Below are 15,214 nucleotides of genomic sequence, written 5' to 3'. Positions count from 1 at the left end.
TTCAGTGTGCTAATGTATCCAAATCAAGAATAACCCTGTTAAATCATTCAGATTACTAGATTAATAATAACACTATCTGCAGCAAAGGAAACCATAAACAAAATGAAAAGAAAACTTACAGAATGAGAGAAAATATTTTCAGGGCTTAATTATCCAAAATATAGAAACGACCCACAGAACTCAATAACAAAAAAACCAAACAAGCCAATCAAAAAATGGGCAAAAGACCTAAATAGACATTTCTCTGAAGAATATATACAGATGGCCAATAGGCACATGAAAAGTGATGCTCAGACAGCATCACTAATTATTAGATAAATGCAAATCAAAACTGTTCAATACAATGAGGTATCACCTCACATCGGTCAGAACTGCCATTATTAAAAAGTCTACAAATAACAAATGCTGGAAGGAATGTGGAGAAAGGGGAACCCTCCTACACTGTTGGTAAGAATGTAAAACTTCTGCAGCCACTATGGAAAACAGTTAAAAGTTCCTCAAAAAACTGAAAATAGTGCTGTCATATAATCCAGCAATCCCACTCCTCAGTATATATCAACTTGAAAAGATCTATTTGCCTCCCCTACATGTTCCTACAGAAGTAGTGACAGTAGCCAAGACATGGAAACAACCTAATGTCCATAGAGATGAATGGATAAAGAGGATGTGGTGTGTAGACACACACACACACACACACACACAGACATTGGAATACTATTCAGCCATAAGCAGAATGAATGAATGCCAGCTGCAGCAACATGAATAGACCTAGAGATTATCGTATGAAGTGAAGAGAGAAAGAAAAAGACAATATTTATGGTATTTATCATATGCAATCACTTATATGTGGAATCTAAAACACAACAGAAATGAACATATCTACAAAATAGAAACAGACTTACGGATAGAGAAGAGACTTATGGTTGCCCAAGAGTGGAGGGTAGGAGAGGGCAGGGCTGGGAGTTGAGATATACTGATGCAAACTCTTATTTATAGTAATGGATAAACAATAAGGCCCTACTGTATAGCATAGGGAACTACATTCAATATCCTGTGATAAATTATAATGAAAAGAATACCAAAAAGAATGTATGTGTGTATATACATACATATCCCTGATTCACTGCTGTACAACAGAAGTTAATACAACCTTGTAAATCAATTTACTTCAATACAATTTTAAAAAACATAGTGATATATGTAGAAGCACGATCACATAACTGCTAAGTGTTAACATATATTAGTTGGAACACTGTATTCTACAGATAAAATACAGAGACAGTGACAGTTAAAAAGAACACTAAAATCATCATTTAAGTCAACAGAAACACAAAAATCTATTAAAATGCCAGAACAATTATTACAGCTATCATTTAAAAGTTCAGTCGGTAAAGAATCTGCCAGTCATGCAGGAGACCCCGGTTCGATTCCTGGGTCAGGAAGATAGGCTACCCACTCCAGTATTCATGGGCTTCCCTGGTGGCTCAGATGGTAAAGAATCTGTCTGCAGTGTGGGAGACCTGGGTTTGATCCCTGGGTTGGGAAGATTCCCTGGATGAGAGCATGGCAACCCACTCCAGTATTCTTGCCTGGAGAATCCCCATGGACAGAGGAGCCTGGCAGGCTACAGTCCAAGGGGTCACAAAGAGTCAGACACGACTGAGTGGCTAAGCACAGCACAATCATTTAAAATGATAAATAGGACTAAGCTTACAGAACATAGTTCAAGCCAAAACTAAATTCTTTTTAGTAAATTTCTTTAGCTTTAGAATAAGCTTTTCAGATTTTTTTAAGTATGCTATTAACAAGGCATACGTCTCAAAAAAGACATGGAACTAGCAAAATACCAGTATTTAAAATAGAATGTTATTAATAATTAGAATAACATTAAAGCAAGTATTTTACAAAGTACTTCACAGTGCAGGTTCTAAACACATGCCTTCTGAATTCTAACATAATTATTAGGTTTAATTATGATAGATATCAAATTGCCAATGGATCACAGAAAAAGCAAGGGAATTCCCAAAGAACATCTACTTGTACTTCATTGACTATGCTGAAACCTTTGATTGTGTGGATCACAACAAACGGTGGAAAATCTTAAAGATATGGGAATACCAGACCACCTTGTCTGTCTCCTGAGAAACCTATATGCAGGATAAGCAACAGTTAGCACTGGACATGGAACAATGGATGGTTCAAAATTGGGAAAGGCTGTATATTGTCACCAGGCTTATTTAACTTACATGCAGAGTACATAATGCACAAGCCTGGGCTGGATGAATCACAAGCTGGAACCAAGACTGCTGGGAGAAATATCAGCCACCTTAGATATGCAGATGACACCACTCCACTGGCAGAAAGCAAACAGGAACTAAAGAGCCTCTTGATGAAGGTCAAAGAGGAGTGAAAAGGCTGGCTTAAACTCAACATTCAAAAAACTAAGATCGTGATATCCGGTCCCATCACTTCATGGCAAATAGATGGGGAAAAAGTGGAAACAGTGACAGACTTTATTTTCTTGGGCTCCAAAATCACTGCGGACAGTGATTGCAGCCATGAAATAAAAGACGCTTGCTCCTTGGAAGAAAAGCTATGACCAACCTAGACAGTGTATTAAAAAGCAGAAACATCACTTTGCCAACAAAGGTCTGCATAGTCAAATCTATGGCTTTTCCAGTAGTTATGTAGGGCTGTGAGTTAGACCATAGAGAAGGCTGAGCACGGAAGAATTGATGCCTTTGAATTGTGGTTCTAGAGAACACTCTTGAGAGTCCCTTGGAGAACAAGGAGACCAAACCAGTAAATCCTAAAGGAAATCAACCCTGAATATTCACTGGAAGGACTGATGCTGATGCTCCAGTAACTTTGGCCACCTGACGCAGAGAGTGAAGAGACTCACTGGAAAAGACCCTGATGCTGGGAAAGACTGAGGGCAGGAGGGGGAGGTGACAGAGGAAGATGGTTGGATGGCATCACTGACTCAATGGACTCAAAGTTTGAATTTGAGCAAACTTTGGAAGACAGTGAAGGACAGGGAAGCCTGGCATGCTGGAATCCATGGGATCACAAAGTCGGACACAACTGAACAACAACAGTCTATAGTAGATATATTTAAACAATGGTATCATTGTAAGCATGTGTGAACTTCCACTGTATTAGTACAAGAGCAATCTTCACCCATACTCCCACCCATACGTACACCCCCTCCTACACCAGGATTATTTTGAAACATAAAGCAAATTCTATACATCATATCTTTTTATTGGTAAATTCATTATGTATATGCTAAAAGAATTCTGAAAAAAGAAACACAACCATAATACCTTCATCAAGTGTCAACAGTTCTTTTAACTTCAAATAATCAGTCAATATTTAAATTACTCCAGTTGTCTCAGGAATATTTTTACAGCTGGCTTTGATCAAGTCAGGATATAAAGAAGTCCTATACTTTGCAATTGATGGCTAAGTGTTTTTAAGCAGCTCGATGAAAAAGCAAACACTAACTGAAAAAGATATATGCATTGCCATGTTCACTGCAGCATTATTTGCAACAGCCAAGGCGCAAAAACAACCAGTGTCCACTGATGGATGGATGGACAAATAGGTGAGGCATGTATACACAATGGAATGCTATTCAGTCATAAATAAGAATGCAGTCGTGACATCTGCGACAACATGAATGATCTTGAGGGCATTATGTTGTGTGAAATAAGACAGAGAAAGACAAATATGATCTCACTTATCTGTGGAATCAAAAAAAACCAGAAAACAAAAACCAAGCTCAGAGATACAGAGAAGAGGTTGGTGATGGCCACAGGCAGGGGGTGGGGGGAGGACAAAATGGGTGAAGGGTGTCACAAAGTACAGACTTCCAATTATAAAGCCAATAACTCATGAGGATGTAATATACAGTATGTTGACTACAGTTAATAATACTGTACTGCATATGTGACAGTTGCTACGAGTAAATACTAAAAAGTTCTCATCAGAAGAAAAAAAGTTCTGTAATGGTATGTGGTGACGAATGTTAACTAAACTTACTGTGGTGATCATTGCCCAGGACACACAAACATCAAATCACTTTGTTGAACACCTGAAACTAGAGTGTCCGTCACATCTCAATTTTAAGAAAGCAAACAGTGGATTGAATACGCAAGATGCAGACTGAGCTAACAAGAGGACAGAGAAAAAATGGAAGAGTCATAATTGGTGAGCACTTAAGAAAAAGATACAGAAGTGAGGTTAGAAATGCCTCAAAGGGCCCACTAGGTACTGAGCTCAGCCCAGAACATCTTAGGTGCTATCCAGAACGCTGTCAGTTATGGGCATGAAGGAGTTAGACGTTGATACCACTCATCTCTTCATATTGGAACCTTTGAAGATATGCCCCTTAGTTCACAAAGGTTTTCCTTAAACTATAAAAAATACAGAGAGACCAGAAGAAAAGCATCAGAAAATAACACCAAGTACATAAAAGCTCATCATTCTCCACATCTCACCCATGTAAACTCTTCTTGGTTTTAATGTATTTCCTATTTCATGTAATCTCCTATGTTGCATGTATAACTAGAAAGCTTAATGATTTACTTTAAGAGCTATAATTGTTTCTGAAGTCCATGATAATCTATAAATTCTTTTTTTCTTGCAGTTTACTTAAAAATACCAGGTCATTTGTCTTCTAGAATTTTCTAGTGTGGATTTTGCCAACTGCATCCAGTGGTGGTTTAACATGTTCCTCTGTATCTTAAGTCTCTTATAACTGGTAGTCAGATTTAAACGTTTGAGAGTCAAGTTCAATTATTTGACCTTCATGGATGGCACTCTGCACTTCTGTGGTATAACTTCAGCAAGCACAGAATGTTTATAGTTCTGTTACTGTAACGCTAAGGCTGATCAGTGGGTTCAGGTGCTATGAGCCTGATCCATGCATTAAACTGCTCCCCACCAGCATTCACTTAGTGAAGAGTCATTGAGGCCTCACTTGATTATTTCATTACTGCTGCAAAATGTTGAGGTCCTATTTCTATTATACTGTATTTTTAAGCTGGAATTATTTTATAATGAGAAAATTTCCCTCACAACTATGTAGTTACCCTGAGGTGTAATTTGGAAAAGGCAGGATAAATGCTTGACTCTTCTCTGTACTCCATCCCAGCAAGGCTCATAATTGGCTCTCCATTGCCTGTGACATTAAAAGAACCCCACACGTCTGCTCTTGAGGTACAGGATCTATACGGCCAACTCAATATCCTGCTCACAGTGCACTCTTGCTTCTTTGACCTCACAATGCTGAGGTACATCAAAAAATGTGATGTCTCATTAATCTGGTGGAGAAACGTAAAGACTGCACAGTCTGACAGTACAGTTGGCGATGCTCTACTGGGACTTTTGTTTTTAAATGCAGATAAAATTATTTTAAAAATGGGAAAACACATACACACAACCACAGTAACACCAGTGGTCCTGGAGCAAGGCTCTAGAGTAGGTACACAAGTGGAACTCAAATTTGAAAAAACCCAAGAGGCCCACAGACAGTGCGTGTTACATATTGTCACCATTATAGACAAGCGCATCCCTGTTTAAATACACATTCCATTAAGGGTGGAGGTTCATTCATTTAGTCTATTGGGTATCCCCAGTTGCCTGGTACATGGTAGGCACTCAATGTATTTGTTAATAAAATGAATGAGTTAAATTTATCCAGAATATATATATTCTGCATGAGTTTCAGTCACTAAAAAAATTAAAGGCATATAGGATTTTTATTCTCACTGACAATTAACCTGGTCTTATTAAACAAATGCAAAGTTATTTTTTAAAGAAATAGAAAAAGGTTTCCATTGACTTACATATTTTAGAGCTCACTCAGGTCTTTCTGCCATCATTTGGGGGTAATAGTGTCACTACAACTATGATTAGCACAGGCCTTGTATCTTATCTTTTAGCACATTTCTGTTTAATAAGGCCTTTAAAGTATATTGTGTGCAGAATATTGAAATAGCAACCTCTGAATCTTAATACTTTTTTGTTCAAGTTCAAAGGGATTTTTTATTTATAAAAGAGAACACAGGGTTACAACTACATGGATGATCTAAGTTGCAACTGTCTGTGGACACTTTTTAGTTCCTTGTTTACTTTTCTGTGACATTTGACACTATTTGGCCTCTGAGAAACGTTGACCTTCATGATAAGACACTCTCAATTATAACAGAACTAACAAAATTTGAAACCCAGCTAAAGGCAAACGGTGTATTTTCAGAAAGCGCTGAGGTGGAAAAAGAAGAAAGAATTAGGAACTTACCTGTAAAGTCAACATGAGACTCCTATCCTAGGTTGGTTTGTTCATAACCAAATCTTTACTGTTGGGCATCACATGTACAGTTTAAAAGGATCCTATTCACAAATTTAGTGTCCAGAAGTTTGTGTAGGCACAATTCCATTGCTGTATCGAACAACAGTGCTTTTAAAGAAAGCTAACTGTAAAGTGAAAATCTAAATATAAATAACTCTCAACTTCAGATTATAAAAAGCACTCTATTCCGTGTAAAACTAAGTGTTTCTCTTAAACAAATTTGGGTAACATCGGCACATATTACAGCAGATAATACATGGCTAAAATGTAAGCCAGTCAGCATCACTGAGAATAAGCCGCAATTGTAATGCTCACCTTGAAGACTCCAATTGCACTTTTAGAATGACTATTAGAGGCAACAAACATCAAAACCTCTAAGTTACAGTTATCTAAGTGCTCCGTACTTCTCTCCCCTCAGCTCTTTTACCCACTTTTTTCCCGCCAGGTCTCAAAAGGTAACCTAGGTCACTAATGCTTCTCTCCTGCCCATATTTTGATTATTAAGTACTTGGGGTCCTATCTTTTCTAGCTGCACTGACCTTTGTGGCAGTGATCCAGCCAATTAGTGTGCTTTTCCCACAGTGCCTCAGAGTGATATTCTAACAAAAATACTTGGTGAACTGCGTTAGACAATCATTTGAGTGGTTTTAATATTTCTATCTGAATCAGCTAGCTATCAGTGGCTTCAATTACATTTTAGATTTTATGACAATGGTCATCATTCTCCTCTTGGGTATTACCGATCTGGCCTAATTCACTTTTGAAGACGACTGTCCTATTTTTCTTTTGTTACAGAAATTACAGAAAGGAGTCTTAATTTGGGGGAAGTAAAGTAGTATCTCTTATCCGTTTCTTCCACCCCACACTATGGAGGTAGTGGGTATAACACACAAGAGGGAGAAAGAGTGGGTAGTTAATGAAGAAATCGAAGTCTTCTTGGCACCTAGTTTCCACACACTGAAGAGCTAATCTCGGCTATCAGGTTCCTCTGGCAAAAATTCTTCTGAGCCCACTCCACAAGATGCAATGTCTTATGTGCACCCTGGCTCACCTACCAAAAGGCAATTTCATGTTTAAATAGCTTATAAACAAAATTTTTATATGTAAGATTAAGAATCAGGAATTCTGACTTTAAGGCATAAGACAGAACTCTTCCCCAAGAATCTTCTCCAGGTGTCTCATATGCAAAATTAACAGCTATATTTCCAATAATTTGAAACAACATTTATTAAAATGTTATTACCATAACTCAGCTTTCCTTTGGTCTGGCACTCATTGAGGACACCCAAAATACTGCTTTATTCTTTCCCATCACTGGCTTTTTGCTATTACAAATTAATAAGTGTTTGACAACAGATCAACAAAAAAGTTAATTGCACCAAGTAACTGTCAAAAGTATCGATTGCAAAGTTGTACTTTTTATAAGACAAATTCATCTTCGTAGTAAACTGTCAATAGTAAAAATGTTCAGCAGGTAATTTTCATCAATGTACAGAAATAATAAAGTGAAATTCATGAAAGGCTAATTTTTAAAACTAGAGATTAGGGTAGAAATATAACTATGGTACTAAAAACAAGTTGGCTGGGGGCAGTATCTTCTTTGTAATTTAGCCAACAAGAAAAACATATGGAAGTACTTTATATCCAACAACTCAAAATGTTCCTACTATGTGGGATGAAATTTACTTTAAAAGCAAAAGATAAACTATGAATACTTTGTACATCCACTTCAACTTCCTACCTGCTGATCTATTCAAGTTCAATAAATTACTGGCAGAATCGGTAACACTTTTGGGTACAAATTAACAACTGTTGATCACCCATAAAATGTTCTACAGTATAATGGGAAAGATGAAGACCTGTGGGATGAGGATTACCTTGGTTGCCTGGATGAACTGTTCTGGGAAATGAAAATTAGAATTTTATTAGCTTCCCCGTAAATCAAGATTTTACATAGCACCCAGAGATTTTCATCCTTTAAAAGAACTGGCACTTAATAAAATCTAAACTTACTTTGCCCTTTGATATCAAAAGTAAGCAAACTCAAAAAGCCAATGTTCAAATATTTTATGCGCTTTAAGATTCAATATAAGGTTCTCTCCTGTCCTTCCCACAATAAGGCAGCTCCATCCAGACCAGATCAGATTGAGTAAGGTTATCTCTCAAAGCTAAACCAAACTAAATCAAGACACACTTATTAGATCACTTTTGAATTACGAAAGCACCAAACTCCTGCTGGAGGGGACTAAGAGGATTCAGTTGGCTTAAAAATTTTTCTCCTTAAATGTGCCTTTTTCTAGGCAAAGAACTGCCTTATTTTTCTCAATTATGCATCCAAAATTAAACCATAGAATGCTTGTGATTACACCATTCAAAGTTAATTATTCTACACAAATCAAAACCAGATCTGTTTTTAAGGAAAATATTAAAATTTACCACTAATTTTTCTCAGTGAAATTAAAATTTTAAAAGTACAATCATTTTTTACCCAGATCTCGCAGTAAATACCAAGTCATTTCATTAGTTTTCCAAACTACGTTTTCTTTATTAAAAACTGAGGGAATAGTGGTCCCTCACAAATTAAAATGGAAAATATTAGATTTTAAACTCAAAGTATCCACGAACCACACTTTTAGCGCCTACCTGGATCCTTTCCCCCCACACTGATGAGCAACGACTATATAGCATGAGAATCAAAGGCCAAAAACCACCACCACCATACAACGAGCCCCCACAGGTAAACTAAAAAACAAAACAAAAAAACAACACAGCATACTGTTAAAAGAATTTATTTGCCTCATACATTAAAAAAAAAAAAAAAAACCTCAACAGAGCGTTTGACTATAAATTCAATCTTCTCATTCAAGGAGTTGCAAAACAAAGTTTAAACAGAAACTTTTAATTGCTTCGGGTTTACATTTTGAAAACTCTTAGATTTACAGAGGGAACATACCAAATAAACAAAATCGAAATGTTAAGGCATAAACTTTAATGGGTCGACTATTCTACCCCCATGCCGGTTCTGCACGAGGTACCTCACACAAATCCGATTCATAAAGAATGAAGCAAAATACGCACTAACTAAATCGTGCATCAACTACTGAAAGAAGCGTTCAAATTATTTAGGATGGTAAAGTTATCTGTGTCAATTACTCAATTACATTCCTTCCTTCAACAGCAAATAGCGAATCCAGAGATTTAGGTCTTCCCCCAGCCTTACAAACGTCCCTGTCCGCCCCTGTCCCCGCAATTCCTTCCTCCCTCCGAGAAACCATACAACTAACGGTTTCCGTGGCGGCCGCTGAGACTGGGGCTCCGCGGGCTGCCCCCGCGCCCCGGAAAACAAAGGGGATTCCCAGCCATTGTCCTCCGCGGCGCTGAGCATCACCAGCACTAGCAAGGCAGTAGCTTGCGCAGTTATCTCCACAGCGGGCAATGTCACAACCCGACCAACAGCACAAACTACTACCTCAGCCAGGGCCATGGTGTCGGGGAGGCACCGGACCACGCTGAGGCGAGCGAAGCGACTCCGGTGCTCCTCCGTCCTTCCTCGACCGCCGCCGCCGCCGACCCCGCGCCCCTGCTCTTCCCCGCCGCGCCGCGCCTGCAGACCCCGCCCAGCGCCGCGCCGCTCGGCCGCACCGGGCGCGCCCCGGGAGCTCCCGGCATCTTCGCGGCGCCGGCGACCGGGGGAGGCCGAGCCGGGGTCCTCTACGTAACCAGCGCTCTGGAGAGAGACAAGATGCGCAGGGGTCCTGGCGCAGGCAGCCGCTCCCTCCGCCGCCCCGAGGGGACGCCGTCCCCCAGGCCACTCGACAGCAGGAAATGGGCGGCAAAAGCGCAGCCGGCGCTTGCGGGACCCGGACCATTCCAGTGAGGCAGCGAGCAGCGCTCCCGCGCTTCGCCCGTCGCGAGCTCCGAGCCGTCTCTACCGCGCTCCCGCCACGTCTCCGGGATGTGCCGCCCACGCCCGTCCCCGCCCAGCGGTGGGGGCTGGGCGGCGGCTGGGGCCCACGGGCGCCGCGCTCTCCGCACACGCGCGCGGGACCGGCTCTCCGCGCGGGAGAACGCCCGGGGCGCTTCCTGTAGAGGCGGACAGCGGCTCCGGCAACGCGACCAGAAAACCCAGGCACAGCCCGGAAGTCCTCAGGCCACCCGCTCCTCAGTACCCTTCGGGGAAATCCCGTGCCCCTCTGCAGGAGGCGAGAAGAAGACAAACAAAAGCCCCGTAAAACTGAAACCGGGCCGGGCTGTGGGATGGGTGGCAGCGACGGGAGCCCGGCGCCCGCGGACACACGCCCCGTCTCGCGCTCCGCTGCTCCAGTGAGTCGGACGAACCATAGAGATCACTTAAGGAGGCTCGCGCGCTACTCCCCACCACGTGACCGCCCCGCAGGCCGCCCCCCCCCCCCCCCGCGCCGCCATCTTACATCCGGGGCAGAAGCGGCGTCCCTTTCCCCGCCTTGGCAAAATTAGACGTGTCACTAGAAATCAGCCCCCAAAGGGGGAACCCGGATTCCACGTCACCAAAGTGCTGAGGCCGCGGGCTGTGCTCCCCAAGCCGCTTAACGGGGCAAAGTGGGGCCGCTAACTTCTCCCGGTGTTTGTCCGCAAAGAAAATGGCGGCACTTACCGCCGTCTAAGTGGACACGTTGTACTCTGGCTGAGGTTTAAAGTTTCTGGCACCTCCTTTCGCATCCGGCAAGGACACCGCAACATGCGCTCCACCCCGCGGCGTGGCCGCTGCGCCACATTCCGCAGAAAACCGGCGGGAAAGCTGCTGCACTGCCCGCTTTAATGCGCAGGCTCCTGAGACTTGTGGGTGGGTTTTGTTTTTTTTTTTAAAGGCCAAGTTTGGGAAAAGGCCGACTACCCTGAGCTCCATCTTCTTTGGGGCCAGGCGAATTTCTTTTGCCTCCCATTTTGAGACTTTTCTGTGAAGTTAAATCGGTGCGAAGAAAAAATAAGCAGGGGCTGCCAATTAAGATTCACAGAACGTCTAATTCGAGTTTCCGATAAACGAATACTTTTTTAGTATATGTATGTCCCCTATACTAAAATTGTTTGAACTTGGAATATAGCTAGTGTCCTGTACTTTTACGTAAATCTAGCAGTACTGTTAGTCATCACCCTCCTGGAAATCCAGACCACATAAGAAAAATAAGGAATGGGGGAACTGAGTGTGTTCAGACTTGAGACTGCCTCTGCGCCGGCTTTGATCCCTTCATGAGAGGCACAAGGCTAAGGTCCAGACTCCAAACCACACACAAGGGACATCCATGTATATGACTGCTTTTGGGAACAATAAGTATTCTCTACCTTTAAAGCAGCACAATGTAACTCTGATAACATCCTCTCATCCAGAGAATCTCTTTGCAAGTTAAAGATTACATAATAGTGGCTTTTCATTTCTATTCTATGTAGTATTGGTGATGGGACACAACACAGTTTTTTTAAAAATATTTTTTTATTTGACTATGCTGCGTCTTTTATTGCTGCGCGCGCTTTTCGCTAGTTGCAGGGGGCGGGGGTTACTCTCTAGTTGCCATGCCTGGCCTCATTGTGGCTCCTCTTGTAGTAGAGTACAGGCTCTGCGCATACTATGGGCTTCAGTAATCCCCGCAGGTGGGCTCAATGGTTACTGCTGCCCGCCTGTAGAGCGCAGGCTGAGTGGTCGTCACCTCGGGGCGTCCTTGTTACCCTGGCATGTGGGATCTTCCCAGATCAGGGATCCAACTCCTGTCTCCTGCATTGACAAGCAGATTTTTTGTTTTTTTTACTGCTGAGCCACCAGAGAAGCCTGGAACACAATTTATTGAACAAAGTTTCAAATTAAAAAGCAACCCGCCTAACATGTTTCAAAATAAAATTTGTAATATGCAAATTAAGAAATACACTTGGTTTGCTTGGCGTTTTTTTGGCCCCAGGTGGCACTTGTGATACCTTATTTCCCTGACTAGGAGTCAAACCCTGGGCCCCTGCAGTGAAAGCAGGGAGTCCTGTCTAAGGAATTCCCTAAAATACACGGGTATGCCCATTAACTGCCCAATCCCAGTGTCATGCTTACTGTATGCATTTTAAAGCAAATGCTGAAGTTTGCCTTTGATGTGCAATCAGAACTACTTCCAATTAACAATATTTTTGTATTTTTTGTATATATGGAACCTACTTGGAATTAAGTGCCTAACCTGACAAATTTGACTAGGCGTCACAGTGATGCTTACAACAAAGTTTATGTGCTTAGTCGCTTCAGTTGTGTTCAACTCTTTGCAACCCCATAGACTGTAGCCCTCCAGGCTCCTCTATCCATGGGCTTCTCCAGACAAGACTATTGGAGTGGGTTGCCATTTCCTTCTCCAGGGGATCTTCCTGACCCAGGGATCGAATCCAGGTCTCTTATGTCTCCTACATTGGCAAGTGCAGGAGACACTCTATCACTACCACCATCTGGAAATCAGCTAATACTTTCATTATAATTCACACCACCTTGTTCCCATAAGCTGGCACCCCCCACTGCTGATTCATTGCACAGTGGACCACATTATCCTCCACCACAGCTGATATCATTTGTTATAGTGGTACAGATATTCTAATGGTCCTCAAATAGTTATTTGCTCTACAGTATATACAGATACATTTTCAGTGGTAAAAGAATCTTCCTGCCAATGCAGGAAACCCTGGAGACATGGGTTGGATCCCTGGGTCAGGAAGATTCCCTGGAGAAGGAAATGGCAACCCACTCCAGTATTCTTGCCTGAAAAATCCCATGGACAGAGAAGCCTGGCAGGTTACAGTCAATGGGCTCGCACAGAGTCAGACATGATTGAGCATGAGCACTACACTACTATAGATACATTAGAGCCTAAGATTTCCAAATAAATTTAATCATTACACTAATTGTATCAGATTCCTTTTCACAATTAACCTTTTGACAGCGTTGACACACATGTATTCATCATCCAGACACAATGTGTTGTTCAGTTCTTTGCCTCCACCCATAGTATCCAAAATCTAATCATCCTTTCCAAATGTGAGCATGCCCAGCTTAACAAGCCTTCACCATGACCACACAGCAGAAAAATGGCAACAGCCTCCTGTCTTAGCTTCCCTACTCTATATTCCTTCCACTTTATCCTGCTTATAACTCGTTTATCTTTAGTTTCATAATTTACTACTAAAAATAATCACTCCAGACTTCTGCCACCTCAAATCTAAATTATTCTGCTTAGCTTTCAAGGAATTTCATGAGTTGGCCTCAATCCTTTACTGTCAACCTTGCTTTATAAAACATGTTGAAATCTACTCTATCAGTTTCCTGGTATCTCAAGAGATATGCCTTGCTCACATTATTTGTCTTTACCTGAAATACCCTCCAATATCCTTTGGACCCATCCAAAACCTTTCCAGCCAACAAGGCCCATTTTAAGTTCTGTTTCTACCACTGAGCTTTTTCATTGCCTCTGAATACTAACTTCAATAATATCCTGAACCACAGAAGACTACGCTGATATTCCTGATTTTGAGATCCCAAATTAATCTGTACTAGTCTTTCAAAATATTCTGCACACTTGTCAAAGGTTTGTATTCTCTGCAGAACTATAAACTCCGTGAGGGCAGACACTAATCCAATGCCCAACACATAATGTTAACAACACAAGAGTACATATATAGTTTTCTATTGAGCATTATTTTATGTATGCAGTTTCTTCAACTAACTATAAACACCTTTGAGAGCCCTTCCGAAGACTTCTGTCCATTCAGCAAGGACATAGTTATGAACATACACATAGTAGATTCTTAATATGCTGTGTTGTCCAGTGAAGCAAAAGGCTGAACCCTCTGTGAGAAGGTATGGGTTTCCGCCCATTTCTTGAATGACATGTGCCAAAAGTTTTCTGTTTTGTCTTCATGTTAACATCCACCAGTTACCATGTACTCAGAACAGTTCTTTACAACAATCCTTTTTAAAATCCTAATAAACAACTCTGAGTTAAACCCTTCTATGACTCTGTTTCAGATGAGGAAACCCAAACAGGTTAATTAACCCAAGGTCACGCATCCAATAAGTTAAGAGTGCTGCAATTTGAATCTAGCAAGTCTAGTCTAAACCTTGGCTGTTAACCACTATGCTATTGGTTATAATACCTTAAACTATAAGTCAGTAAGATGTTTTGAGCTCTTCTCAGACCAAATAAAAACCCAGTGCCATTCTGGAGGTTACAGTCCTTAGACACATCTTTTTCCTCACAGTATTTCAGTGTTCTCTGTTATGTCCAAGTGTTTTTGTCGCAATGCCTACCCACAGAAATAGTAATTATGTAAAAAGCATTTTCAATGTATTTCAGTAAGGCTTGGATTTTAATGGACTGAAGAACTTTTCTGTAAAATGTTAATCTAGCATTGTGGGGGGGGGGAAACTGCTTTTGAAATAAATGTACTTCAGCTGTGTGACTCTAAGTAAAAGTCACTTCACTCTCTAAATCTTGACTTCCTCCTTGGTAAAATGAGTATAATTTATACCTTCCTTGCAGGAACTGCTGTGAGAATTAAAAGGAATAAAATTAAAAGAAAAATTTATAACTACACTTGACTTCTGTAAATACTATGGAGGAATCTTTCAGTATTATACATTTATTATACAAGCCAGGTTTTCAAAAAAATTAAAACTATTTGTCTTTGAGAGGTAGAGGGATGGTCTGGCATTGTTATAGGTAGGCGGTTTCAAAATTAGCTTAACTAAATTAAAAATAAATGAGTGCTCATAAAAGATAATTCAGGGAGTCTACCTGAGATGAGGATTATGTTTTCTACTTGACCTGCAATTTTAACACAAAGTTGTAACTCTTTTTTTCTAAACTG

The 15,214-nt window shown here is 41.0% G+C and overlaps 1 long non-coding RNA gene across 1 annotated transcript in view; it reads left to right on the top strand.

The window, feature by feature from the left end:
• LOC138987909 (uncharacterized) overlaps positions 1–15,214 on the top strand; it is a 56,070-nt gene that overhangs the window by 16,940 nt on the left and 23,916 nt on the right. The gene's annotated exons all lie outside the window — the stretch shown is intronic.

Source organism: Bos mutus, chromosome 5 (genome assembly GCF_027580195.1).
Source record: "Bos mutus isolate GX-2022 chromosome 5, NWIPB_WYAK_1.1, whole genome shotgun sequence".
NCBI lineage: Eukaryota > Metazoa > Chordata > Mammalia > Artiodactyla > Bovidae > Bos > Bos mutus.
This window is presented reverse-complemented; position numbering and strand designations above follow the sequence as displayed.